Below are 14,273 nucleotides of genomic sequence, written 5' to 3'. Positions count from 1 at the left end.
CCTCAGCCTCCCAAGTAGCTGGCCGCCCGCCACAACGCCCAGCTATTTTTGTTGTTGTTGTTGCAGTTTGGCTGGGGCTGGGTTTGAACCCGCCACCCTCAGTATATGGGGCCCGCACCCTACTCACTGAGCCACAGGCGCTGCCCTCACCCCGCTTCTTTTTCATAGCTAGAAAAGTATTTCCAGTTGCCTACCAGGTGTGTTCAGCTAGATCAATGATCTTCAACAGGAGTGCCGTGAAAAATTTAAAGATCATTCATTAAATTATTTTTGAAGAAGTTCAAAGCACAGTTTGTATATTCTTTTCTTCACCCTTCTTTATTTTGGGGGGAGGAATCAAAATAATTTAAGTGTGCCTCAGAAGTTTAGCTATAGGTTCAAGTGTGCCATAAGACAGAAAAGACTGAAAAACACTGAGCTGGATGTTTCCAACAAACATGTCAAGTCCCACCCACCTGAACGTTTTCTCCCCTGGATCAAAAGCAGAGCAAAGAAAGGTTTTCTCCATTTCCATTTTGGTTAGAGCATCACCACCTGCCCACTTACCTGATCCCCATGAAGCTCAAGTTTTTATTTATTTTATTTATTTATTTTTCTAATTAAATCATAGCTGTGTACATTAATGTAATCATGGGGTACAATGCGCTGGTTTTATATACAATTTGAAATATTTTCATCAAACTGGTTAACACAGCTTTCATGGCAAAGCCCAAGTTTTATAACACCCCAAACTCTCCATCTGATGGGAGAGCATAAGAGCCCCTCTGAGCCCTAGATCTCTCACCACTGCAGAGGTGACCCGGTTCTTGCCCCGGGGCAGCTCCACTCATACCAATGCGCGCAGTTTCTCAGTACGCTGGAGGACCCCAGAGGACGCTGGAGGACCCCAGAGGACGCTGGAGGACCCCAGAGGACTCCGGAGGACCCCAGAGAACTCCAGAGGACCTCGTCTTGCTGTCACTTTCCGCCAACAACCCACGGCTGCAGCACCTGACATGGCCCGGCCTTCTTGACGTCAGGCGCAGAGCTGTGAGCAGCACAAGTTGGGATGAGCGGGCCTTGTACCTTCCCACGGTCAGCGTTCAGAACAGAACTCCCAGCCCACACCGTGTGGGGTCAAAGTCCCTGCTGCCAACCAGTAGCTCCCAGCCTGGTTTGTACTCAACCCAGCGAGACAGACTAGATCAGAGAAATCTTGCCTCTGTCAGACGTTCAAAACCATGGCAATTTACACTAGATGATTTTTATTTTATTTTATTATTTATTTATTTATTGAGACAGAGTCTCACTCTGTCACTCTGGGTAGAGTGCTGTAGCATCATAGCTCACAGCAACCTCAAACTCCTGGGCTCAAGGGATTCCCCGCCTCAGCCTCCTGAGTAGCTGGGACTACAGGCGCCCACCACAGTGGTGGGTTATTTTTTTCTACTCTTAGTAGAGATGGGGTCTCACTGTTGCTCGGACTGGTCTCAAATTCCTGAGCTAAGCCAATCCACCCGCCTCGGCCTGCCGGAGTGCTGGGATAACACAGGGGAGCCACCCGGCCTGGCTGACACGGAGGATTCGTCCCCAGGCCTTGGGACTTCTCTCTTGCGCCTGGAGTAGCCCCACATCCTCTTGCATCCTCACCGGCCCCCACAAGCCAGTTTCCCCACTTGGCTCCCTCTCCTCTTTCCTTTCTACTCTCTCAGCTGGGAACTGCCCCCCCCCCATTTCCTAGTCTACCCATTACTTCTGCATCCTCAAAAACATACTCCGTCCCCTCCCCTTCAGATTGTATGTATTTAAGGTGCACAACGTGATGCTTTGATATGTGTATAGACTTTGAAATGACTGGCATAATCATATTAGTTAACACATCCTTCACCTCAGTCACTTTTTCTGTATATGTGTGGCAATAACATTCAAGACCTCCTGGCAAATTTCAAGTCAGTAATGCAGTATCACTAACTATGCTCACTGCGCTGGACATCAGATCCCCAGGACTTATTCATCTTAGAACTGAGAGTTCGTGCCCTTTGACCTACATCTCTCATGCCCCCAAGACCCTCGGGCTCCCTTCTCTCTGTTTCTAGGAGTTTGACATTGACATTCCACATATAAGTGAGACCATGTGGTACTCGTCTTTCTCTGCCCAACTGGTTTCACCCAGCACGGTGGACTTGAGGTTAAGGCCAATGGCAAGATTTTCTTCTTTTTTAAGGCTGAATAATTTTCCAATGTCTGTGTGTACGTATATGCATATATGCATGTACATATACATAAGTGTGTATATATACTGCATATAAATGTATGTATATATAAATATATATATACAAATGGCATATACATACAAATAAATGTATATAGACATCATTCTCCACACCATGTTCTCTTTATCCATGCATCCGGGGGTGGACACCTATGTTGTTTCCACTTCTTTTTCAGTCCTTTGGATAAAATCAGACACAGGAATTGCTAGATCATATGTTAGCTCTACTTTAAATTTTCTGAGGAACTTCTGTACTGTTTTGTCACAATTCGCATTGCCATCAGGTCCCCTTTCTCCATGTCCTCACCCGCTTGTTATCTTTCCCCTTTTTGAGACGCCATCCTGACAGGTGTGAGGGGTATCTCATCACCATCTCAGTCTCAGTCTGCACGTCTCTGACGAGTGGTGATGGATGGTGAGCACCTTTTCACGTGCCTGTTTGTGTGTCTTTTTTGGGAAAAACATGTCTACTCTGGTTCTTGGACCAGTCATTAACTGAATTATTTGTGGGTTTGTGTGAGTGTGCGGTTTTCTTCTTCTCTCTTAGTTGAAAAACATACTGGCTTCTAACTCTTTTGATGCGCTCTTACCTCAGCCCTGGAATGAAAGGCTTCTCCAAGACCCAATTCACTTGGTAACAGGAGAATCCAAGGAGCCTTTCACTGAGCCTCAGTTTCTTCTTTTCTCATGCAAAATGGTGATGACAGCACACACCTCACAGGGGCCTGTGGCCAAGTAAACAACTCGCCAGGGAGCAGTGAAGGAATGCTAAGTAAACACTAGCTGCATAAAACAATTCTTGGTGCTCCGGAGCTTGCTCTTCCAAGCTATTGTCAAAGCCCCGCTCAGCCAAAGCCTAATTTAAATACCAGTTTCTCGAGTCTTCTCTCCTGATCCCCTAAGAAACCTCCCTTCTCTGAGCAATTATCACCTGCTAGAACTTCACCTTCTGAGGGAATTAAAGAATTTCTATGTTCACAGGTTATTCTGTGCAAATCTTCCTGAAGGAATAAATAAAGCCATTGATCATCTCTGACATCACGTTATCACCCTCAATGACAGTAATTCAGTGTAGCCTTCCTGTCATTTCCTTCACTAAACCGTAGTTCTTTGCTGGTTCCCTGCCTTACTTTCTCTTCTCTCCCTTCAGCCTAAACACATAGAAGGTCCTTGATGGTTTTACGATAAGTGAATATATAAAAGATGCAATATACAATTGTAACTCTGACCTCGACACTTGGGTCTGGTCTCTCCTTAAGTTGCATCCAGAACTGAGGACTTTTCTCTAGGTTCTCTTAGTAAAGCCTTTTCAATGCCAGGTAAAATCAGAAAGGGCAGGGCCGTAAGGATGGTCGTCTTTAGAAAGAAATAAGAGAAAATACTTTTTCAATGAGGACTGAAATCTATCTCCCTGCCTTTCTTTCTGTTTTCACAAACCATTGAGGAGCCCTGCAGACCAAAAGAAAACGTAATTTATCTTTTCACAAGCTCCTTTGTCTTTCAGAATCTGTCCCACTAAGCCTCCAGTAGTTCCTCTGTGTCCGTATATCTTTGGATTTGCCACAGATAAGCCCATGGACCAGTGTTCCCAATCCACTGTGAATTCACCACGCTTGCTTTTATGTCCCCCTTAAATTCAGCTGCGCCCTGGGCCCCAGGCTGGGCGTTCTCTCTTTCTTTAGGATGCCCCCTCCTTTTCTCTCTTTTCCCTCCTCCCCTTCTAAAATACAAAATAACTTAGATTTTTATATCCTAATCTTGGCCTAGAACAGTGGTTCTCAACCTTCCTAATGCCACGGTGTATTTTCATTGTTACAAAGGGTCGCGACCCACAGGTTGAGAACCGCTGGCCTAGAGTCATTCTATTCTCTTCCAGTGCACCTGGAGGGAGCACCTACAGAGCTTTTCTAAGCCTAACTACAGCCAGCTGACTTATATTAATTAACATACTGAAAATTGAGACAACATTCTAAGAACGTCTGGTAAAGGAGAGTTAGAAAACTTGTCATCCTACCATTAAGCCCAGATATGTTTGTTGGGCAAATATAATTTGATGATAACTCTCACATCATTTGTCACCTGGCATCAGACTTGCCAGATGAAATTCTGATTATATTTCCCGAGAGAATATACTGACCAATTAATGACCTCACCTTTGGGGAAGTAACATTTCTTGATGTCACCGACCTGTTATGTTGGGCAAACAGACCGTTCTTTACTCTGAGATGTATTTCTGTAAGGTGCTTAACTGTTGGTTGGAAGTTGAAACATTTCAATTTCAAATCAACACTCTTCCTAATGCTTAGCGAACTCAAAAGCTCTGTGGGTTCAGTGACCCCGTCGACAACAAACATTCCAGGGCCAGAGTCCTTCTGCGTTCCAGTCATTAAGCTCATGTTCTCTCCTTCTCAAAGGCCTCATCTGTTCCATAGAAATACAGCCCCTCTTCCCACAGGCTGGGTTGGAAGCAGAATGCAATAAAACAACTGAGGGGTCTGCGATGCAGGCAATTCATGAATGAAACATTTCCCCAGGAAACATCATTTTATAGTCAAAATCTTTCACTTCTTGACAGTTACAAAATTAAATGTCAGAGCCAAAGCAAGCAAACCAGAGTCCTGAGGGTGTGTTTTCCCAGTTCGTTCCAAAGGAAGCAAAAGTTTAGGGTTCGAAATAAGTATGATGTAATATTAGACCACAAAATAATATATAGGCCAAGTCGAATTGTGTTTACCAGATAACTATCAGTATGAGGCACTGAATGTACATTTGGGAATTTGGGTCGATAGGAAGGTGATTTTTCAAACTAAACTATATTCTTTATGGCTTTGATTGTCATTGGCTTTTATAAGATGAGGGTGATGGTACCCCCTCTTTCCTGTCCATAAATCTAAAACCTAATTTTAAATTTAGCCAAAATATTTTTGATTTAAGGGAAAATGTTATGTTACCCATCATATGAATCAGTTATGTTAGTCTTATAAAATTAAATCCATGGGAGAAAGGAAGTCAGTAAGTGACAATAAATCTGGCTTTACTTACAAACATAACTTTTTATATGATAGATTTCAGACAGCATATCATATAAAAAGTTATGCTTCTAAGAAAAGTCAGGGCAAAGGAATTCAAGATATGTTATCAGTTATCTGAGCTACTGATCTAAGAAAGTCCTTTTCCCAAGACAGATGCATTTTCAACAAATAAATAATGGTTTTTCTGGTGACAAAGATAACTATGCCTTCCCACTTTTTGATTATTTTCATAATTATTAGATATAACTTATATGTAGTTAAGTTGCTCAGGAGATCAAATTCTAGAGGAAAAATCTGTAGTGGCTTAAAGAAGCCAAGTCATTTTTGGATGTGTTGTGATTTACCCTGTTGGGAAAGGCTGGATGACTTAAAAGGAATTGCTCTGGTCAGGTTCAGTGGCTCATGCTTGTAATCCCAGCACTCTGGGAGGCTGAGGCGGGAGGATCCCTGAAGCTCAGGAGTTCGAGACCAGGCCGAGCAAGAGCAAGACCCTGTCCTTACTAAAAATAGAAAAACTAGCTGAGTGTGGTGGCAGATGCCTATAGTCCTAGCTACAGGGGAGGCTGAAGCAGGAGGATCACTTGAGCCCAGGAGTTTGAGGTTGCTGTGAACTATGACACCACGAAACTCTACCCAGGGTGACAGAGTGAGACTATCTCAAAAAATAAAAATAAAAATAAAAAAAGAATTGCTCTGACAATTAGCTTAGTGTTTTATATTAAAAAAAATACTAACCAAAAATAAGCAAACAACCAAACAAATAACCAAAACAAACAAACATTTATTTATTTATTTAGAGACAGAGTCTCATTTTGTTGCCCTCAGTAGAGTGCTGTGGCATCACAGCTCACAGCAACCTCTAACTCCTGGGCTTAGGCGATTCTCTTGCCTCAGCCTCCTGAGTAGCTGGAACTACAGGCAACCATCACAACACCCAGCTATTTTTTTGTTGCAGTTTGGCCAGGGCCGGGTTCGAACCCACCACCCTCAGTATATGGGGCTGGCATCCTAACCACTGAGCAACAGGCACCACCCCCCACAAACAAACATTTAAAGACCTATAGACCAAATGAATTTTCTCATGATGAAAGTTACATGGAATCACATATAGTTCATATAACTTTGACCAGGACTCTTTACCTGGGTCTAAATTCTATTTGTTGATCTTTCATGAAATAACCTATTTGGCCTAGAAAGTCATCTTCAGTGACTCTTGGCCATGCACATAGTAAGATGATAGGGGTAAAAATGTGAATAAAACACTATTGCCCACAGGGAAGATTAGACACGTGGTAAAACTTCACTAACATAGACCTACGCTACTTGTAACATTTCTTTTTTTTTTTTGGCTGGGGCTAGGTTTGAACCCACCACCTCCAGCATATGGGGCAGGCACCCTACTCCTTGAGTCATGGGCACCGCCCCGTAACATTTCTATATTATCTGTATAATTGTTAAAATATAGTGCTTCTCAATACTATATTTTATTTTTTGAAATAATAGTATTTTCTAAAATTTTTACTTTTTCTGTTTTATGATTTAAAATTTCAATCAATATCAGAAAAATTTCTAAGCTTTCTTTCTGTCTTTCTTTCTTTTCTTTTTTTTTTTGCAGAGTCTCACTCTGTACCCTGGGTAGAGTGCTGTGGCATCATAGCTCATATCAACCTCAAACTCCTGGGCTCAAGTGATCCTCCTGCCTCAGCCTCCCAAGTACCTGGGACTACAGGCACCTGCCACGAGGCCCGCTATTTTTGAAGATGGGGTTTTGCCCTTCCCCAGGCTGTTTTCAAACTCCTGAGCTCAAGCAATCTACCTGCCTTGGCCTCCCAGAGTGCTGGGATTATAGGCATGAGCCACCACATCAGGCCTCAAAGTTGTCATTTTATCTCTAAATTCAGACAGCACTTTCTAATTATGTGTTAGTGTAAGAATCTGGTTACTATGAGCCCTTCATTCATTCATTCAACAAATACTGGCTGCATATTCAATATGTTGACCTGTTTGCAGAGTGTCTCCAAGGCTCAACCACTATTCTAAAGAAAGTTGAATATTCCCTATAACTTCTGTTTTGCACAAATAACCTGTACCTTCTCTTCCTCACTTTTTGCCTTTGGCCACTCCCCCTTTTATTTTGGGGTGTGTGTGAGACAGTATCTCACTGTGTTGCCCATGCTAAAGTGCTACGGCCTTAGAGCTCATAGTAACTTCAAACTCCTGAACTCAGGCTCAGCCTTAGCTCCTGAATAACTGGGACCTCCTGCCTTACCTTCCTGAGTAGCTGGGACTACAGGCACCTGCCACTACATGCAGCTAGTTTTTCTATTTTTTAGTAAAGATGGGATCTTGCTCTTGCTCAGGCTGATCTGGAACTCCTAAGCTCAGGTAATTGACCTGCCTCGGCCTCCCAGAGTGCAGGGATTATAGGTGTGAGCCACTGCACCTGGCCTGGCCATTTTCTTGACCTCCCTTTACTAAAAATGGTTTGAACCTGTGTTGTTGGTTGTTTGTTTTGTTGTTGTTGTTTTTGAGACAGAGTCTCACTTTGTCACCCTCAGTAGAATGCATTGATCTCACAGCACACAGCAACCTCAAACTCTTGGGCTCAAGTGATTCTCTTTTCTCAGCTTCCCAAGTAGCTGAGACTATAGGCACCTACCACAACACCCAGCTATTTTTTAGAGAAGGGGTCTCGCACTTGTTCAGGCTGGTCTCGAACCTGTCAGCTAAGGCTGGTCTCAAACCTGTGAGCTCAGGCAATCCACCCACCTTGGCCTCCCCCCTCAGAGTGCTAGGATTATAGGCATGAGCCACTGCGCACAGCCAGAACCTGTGTTCTGGGTATATCACAAAACACACATCTATTCAGGCTAAAGCAGAACAACTAAGGGGTTCTAGAAGTTCCATCTTCATTATCTGTAGTGCTGTGCTATATAAATTTCCAAGGCTAGATACTGAGAGGCAAGTTCTTTTAAAAGTTGCTCCTCCCCAAAGGACAAAAGACCTAAGTGTTTACTAGAGTGCAAGAACGTATCCGAAAGATTAAGTGCACTTGTTTTAGAAAGGGCTCAGGCTCAGGGCCTGTAGCTCCAGCAGCTAAGGCACCAGCCACATACACCTAGAGCTGGCAAGTTCAAATCCAGCCTGGGCCTGCTAAACAGTTATGACAACTGCAACCAAAAAATACCCGGGCATTGTGGCAGGCACCTGTAGTCCCAGCTGCTTGGGAGGCTGAGGCAAGATAATTGCTTAAGCCCAGGAGCTGGATGTTGCTGTGAGCTGTGATGCCACGGCACTCTACCTAGGGCAACAGCTTGAGGTTCTGTCTCAAAAAAAAAAAAAGAAAGAAAAAGAAAGGGCTCAAACTGTTCACCAAGTGTGACAGCACAAGCACAGCAGAGGCCATTGTTATCAACTCACATTTCCCTTGTTACCTTTGGCTCAGAGAACTGTAAAGATTAGGTATAAAGGCATCTTGATCATCTGCCCCAGCAACTCACTTGTAAGCAACCAACTGTCACTTTCTTAAATATATTTTAATTCAAAAAAAATATATATATATATTTCTGATCACTGAGGGTACAAATGATTAGGTTACAATGTTTGCATTTGTTAGGTAGAGTCCCTGTTGTAGTTGTGTCCCACACCCAGGAGGTATGTCATGTACCCTTACATTGTGCCCATTAGGTGAGAGCTCTCCAATTTCCCTCTCTCCTCTCTCCCCTCTCCCTCCTTACTTCTGCTTTTAAATAGTGTAAGGTAGAGGCAAACTGTATAAAGTATTAGGAAAGGGACTGGAAACACCCAGTGGGGCAGCAGTAGCTGACTCTTATCAGCAGGTGGAGGACAATTCCTCATGGTCAAGAGCGTGAGCCTGTTTCTCTCAGCAGGGTGGCTATCTCTGTAGTGCTCACCTCTTACAGGACCACCGGCCATTGAGAAGGTGGCTATCTTCACCTACAAGGAGGGATAGGACCTTCTTTTTAGAGGAGGAGGACAGAATGAACATTTATACTAATAACTTTTCTGGCCAGACACGATGACTCACTCCTGTGATCCCAGCACTCAGGGAGGCTGAGGCCAGAGGCTCACTTGAGCTCAGGAGTTGGAGACCAGCCTGATCCAGAGCAAGACCCCATCTCTACTAAAAATAGAAAAATTACCTGGAGATTGTGTGGGTTCCTGTAGTCCCACTACTCAGGAGGCTGAGGCTGGAGGATTCCTGAAGCTCAGGAGTTAGAGACTGCTGTAAGCCATGATGTCACAGCACTCCAAGTGACAGAGTGAGACTCTGTCTTAGAAAAAAGAAAAAAAAAAGGAAAAGAAAAGGAGAAGCAACTTTCTGCAACATGGCCAAAACTTCATTTGTGTTTGTTTTTCAAACATTAAAAAAATTTACCATTCTTCATTTTGTTCCCTGCTGTGACCTTAGAAGATTTTTACAAGTGTCCGAACTCTTAATTAAGAGTCTGTTTTTGCTATAGCTTGTTGGATTCCTTAGAACCCATTATTTTGCTTTCAACATGGATATCTTAGAGGCATTTATTACTTCTTAACAAAATTACTGACATATTCTTACTTTTGATTATAGAATTGTGGCAATTTTTTCCATAACAGAACTATTGAGATTAAGTTTATCCAAAAAAAAAAAAAAATCATGCCATCAAATTTAGAACAAGGTACGCAAAGTCTCTACAACCTCAACTGTGTCTGTATCAAGAGTGATGCTTTTTAATAAGAATAATCCAAGTGATAGGGAAGTATAATATAACGAGTTATTATCAGTAACCTTTCAGGTTTATTTAGGGAAATTTAAAGAAATTCTTCTGGCCAGGCGCAGTGTCTCATGGGAAGCAGAAGTGGGAGGATCCCTTGAGTTCAGGAATTCCAGACCAGCCAGAGCAAGAGTGAGACCCTATCTCTCCTAAAAATAAAAAAACTAGCCGGGTGTGATGGTGAGCCCCTGGAGTCCCAGCTAGTGGGGAGCCTGAGGCAGCAGGATTGCTTGATCCCAAGTGTTTGAGGTTACTGTAAGCTATGATGCCACAGCACTCTACCAAGGGTGATAAAGTGAGACTCTGTCTCAAAATTAATTAATAATAAAAATACAAAAACTAGTTGGGCGTGGTGGCAGGTGCCTGTAGTCCCAGGTCTTTCTTGGGGAGGCTGAGGCAGGAAGACCTCTTGAGCTCAGGAATTGGAGGTTGCTGTGAGCTATGACACCACAGCCTTCTACCCAAGGTGACTGAGTGAGACTCTGTCTCAAAAACATAAAAAAAAAGAAAATTCTGCCATTGCAGACTTCCTTTGAATTATTTAGTTTCTTTTCACTTCACCTTTACTTTTTTCTAGTTTCAGTATGAAAAACAATTTCATAAGTATCTTCCATATAATCACCTGCCAATCAGCATCAATTCAGCATGAGTTTTAAACAGTCCGATTTTATGGCAAATTTCAAATGAGGTTATTTTCTATATTTATTTTCCCCTGTAAATGCTTACAATATACCTAATGATAGTCAAGTAGTATTATCCGCATACTAAAACTTTGCAGTTACTTTGCTTTAAATTTATATGTCATAAGCTTTTTCCTCAGAACATTATGATCCATTATAGGACATTTATATCTCGTATTAAAATGTGATCCTAAGGCCACATTTTCATATCAGAGAAGTTAAAGCCTCATTGTTGTTATTGTTTTTAAACGTTTCAGATTTCTTTGATAAAAGGCAGTATCAGGGCTTCTATTTCAAGGTTAAGTCCTTATTTACAGTAACCAATAAGAAGCTAGTGAAGTCCCGTCTGAATGCCAAGTTCTGGACAGTGGAAAAAGTACTTTAGAATCAGAAATTAGTGAACTCTGGAAGGTTTGAGCAGAGACAATTCAGTGTGGTGCTGTAAACGCAAGATTCAGACGCAGCAAAGGAGGTGGTGGGAGCATCTCTGAGTATGGATCTCAAAATGTTAAATTAATAGCGGTGCAGAGTTGGGCTTAGAGAGCTCATCTTTTCACAGCAATCACCTTAAAAAGATTATTAGCGTAGGAAAAAATAGCACAGGTATAAAGAGTGTGTCACTCTTCTCCTGGGCCAACCGCTACCAAAAAAGGCAACAGGGCGCAGCAGCCAGGTGTGTCTTAGGTGTTTCTATTACCTGTTCTTCTAAAGTACAGAGCCCCTCTCCCCACATAAAACTATCCAAAATCATTTTCTTGCTTCAGATTTTTGAGCTGTGTTAGTTTTTTAAGAATTCCTTCCTCTCCCAAGGGAGTTACATTGGGGGTGTGTGTGAGACTCTTCCTTTCAACCTCCTCCAATAGAGTCACGTACTTGGCCGATACTTTCACTCAGAGACTTTGACTGAAAACTAAGTTTGTTCATTCAGCTTTGGAAGTTAAACATAAGCGAAGTACAAGGCCACCGCTGCACCACTTTGTCCCAAACAACCATCCTCACACAGGCATAATCCTAGTCGCTGACAGCATTAAATGTTCCCATTGTTCTCTCAGCTGAGGTTGCCTAGTCTGTCTTTAAATCCTGGATATTGGTAACATGTAGAACAAAAGTCTCGCTGAATATTCTTCCTATGCTTTACAGTTCCCCCCTCTGAGTATATATTAGTAGAGCTGTTTCTAGGAGACAGGTGATTCCTGCTCACAGGCATCAGTGAAAATTACACTGTACTTAAAATTCTGAAGAAACCCTGTTGCCATATTTTGGAGGAAGAAGGTAGCAGATAAAACGATATTTCTTAGAAACAGATCTCAGTGGCAATTAAAATAAGTTTAGTTTATTTTAAATTTCACGGTAGAGCTCGCCTTTAGCGGGTAGAGGTTTTCTTCAACGTTTTCAATCAAATATTTTTCATCAAATACTTTCAATAGCTTTATAAATGATCTGACATTTCTGGTAGATCACCCAGCCATCCCCCCAAAAAGTAAATAATTGATTTCGGTAAAGCTGAAATGTTGCTGAAACGGAATTTAATCATTATGTAGTCATTTCCTTACCGGGGACTTTGATTTTACTGAACAGCTTCAATCTACAATAACAGCTCTGTTCCTAAGAGACTATAAATCAAAGAAATACCCACAACAGGACAATTCCTATGGCATTTCAAAGTCTGTCCTAGTCTTACCAAGCAACGGACAGCAAAGATCCACTGCAAATATTCGTGCACAGAAGCAGATGTGTGGCGTTTTGGGTCTCACTATCTCTGAAACTCATCTGCTTGGGAGAAAAATCCTGCAATAAAAGAAGTTTTACCGCCACATATTATAGCTGTGCTGAACTCAAGTCAAAGCCTTCACTTCCTTTCTTTCCCTGGATTCTGAGCTGGGGGAACACAATGGGGGTGTTGTCCTCTGGGTTAGCGTGGCATGCATGGTACTGGGAAGGAGGTGCAAACAGCTTCCAGGATCCACAGTGTGCCTTGCAGCTACCCAGGACTAAATCAAACAGCACAGCACAGCCACTCCGTCCAGAATAAACAAGTACAAAACCCGCCAGCCACTGTGACCAGCCTAGGGACAGCAATTTCTTAATTTCAATACATAGGTGTGTTAAGAGTTAAATAAACTATTCACAAGGTAGAAAAAGAAATGCTTCCCGACTGATTCCATGCAGTTCCCTTAATATATGTCAAAGTGCAGGTCATAAGAGAATCCATTGTTTGAAAGAGAGAAATGTCCTGGGCTACGCAGACCAGCCAGAATGGCAAGCCATCTTAATTTGTTCAAACAGCACCTATTTCTGTTAAACCCCAAGGCACAGCAGCAATAATGTTTTTTATCACATAATTTCCAGAACCGAAATTTGCTGAAACAACTTTATGCCTCCAGTAATATTTTGTAAAAACATGTGTGTGTGTCTGTCTGTCTTTGGCAAATCCAGACCACACTATCAAGGCAAATCTTTCAGGTTAAGTTTTGCTCCAGTTATTATTATTATTTTAATGCTGTGTTTTCAAAAAGGCCAAAAAAGCTTACCTCTGTTCGTCTAGTGGGATGGCCGCGAAGCCCTTTCTCCAGCTCGGCCTCCGCCGTGCAGGCAGATGTCCTGTGGAGCCAGCAATCTGCTACCAGGAAGCAGGTAACCCACAGCGTGTCCCCTGCGTTCCAGTCCAGCGGCCGGCAGGCACACACCTGCTTTTTCAGACCCGTCACACACACGCCGCCCCGGGAGCACACAGTTAGCTGAAGGCAACACCCTGCCTTCGGATCCTTAGTTTTCAGGGGAGGGAGCTGAGGGAGAGCTGCGGAGATGACATTGCAGGCAGAGAAGGCTCGCCTTCACTAGACAAAACCCCTTTCTGCCGCCCAGGAGCAGATATGCAGATGCACCCTGCATTCCACCTTCTCCAATCAGCTAATTGCAACCGCAGTCAGCAGCCGGTGCACACGGCCTCCTGCAGGCATGCGTGGCGGTCATAATTGTACACCAACATGCCCCTGGCCAATAGACGTTTAAAAAAAAAAAACAACGGCTCTTGCAGGGGGAAGCTCAGCAGAATATGCCACACTGTTTTCCATAAGTAAAATGGCTGGTCCTCCCCGCGCGGCGCAGACTGCTCATTGGGTTCCCCTGGCTTTTCGTTGCCATAGCAACACCTAACAGACAGACTCGGGCCGCGGGCGCCGCAGGTCAAGTGCAGCGAGCGCGCGCACAGCTCGTGCGGGTTTTTTGGTGTTTTGGGGTTTTTTTTCCATCGGACTTATCATTTTTTAGGAGGGTAGTTGTCCTTATCTTTTTCTGTGCATTTCGTCCACAGCCAGCGCTCTGATTTTCCGGCTCGCCCGAGGAACTTTTTGTTCCGGGAGCCACCACTATTTACTAAACGAAATCGAAGAAGAGAATGCAGACCTATTAGCGCTTATCCAGGTTAATAATATGCAAATCACTCGAGAGACACTAATTGGAAGCATTGTCAAAACAGGTGCTACCTTCAAGGCAAAGAACGGTACGGAGGAGAAGGGCAAGTGGAGGCGGTTGT

General features: G+C 43.2%; 1 protein-coding gene across 8 annotated transcripts in view; it reads right to left on the bottom strand.

Annotated features, from left to right (window-relative positions):
- SORBS2 (sorbin and SH3 domain containing 2) overlaps positions 1-13,798 on the bottom strand; it is a 221,407-nt gene extending 207,609 nt beyond the window's left edge. For all 8 annotated transcript variants that reach the window (XM_023514886.1, XM_023514896.1, XM_023514890.1 and 5 more), the window contains exon 1: positions 13,270-13,798. The gene's annotated coding sequence lies outside the window, so the exon portion shown is untranslated. The remainder of the gene's footprint in view (positions 1-13,269) is intronic.
- Positions 13,799-14,273: the final 475 nt, after the last annotated feature.

The sequence above is a fragment of the Otolemur garnettii genome, unplaced genomic scaffold, assembly GCF_000181295.1.
Source record: "Otolemur garnettii isolate 467f Iridium unplaced genomic scaffold, OtoGar3 scaffold00061, whole genome shotgun sequence".
NCBI classification, from domain to species: Eukaryota; Metazoa; Chordata; class Mammalia; order Primates; family Galagidae; genus Otolemur; species Otolemur garnettii.
Note: the sequence above shows the minus strand (reverse complement) of the source record. Positions and strands in the feature narration are given on the sequence as shown.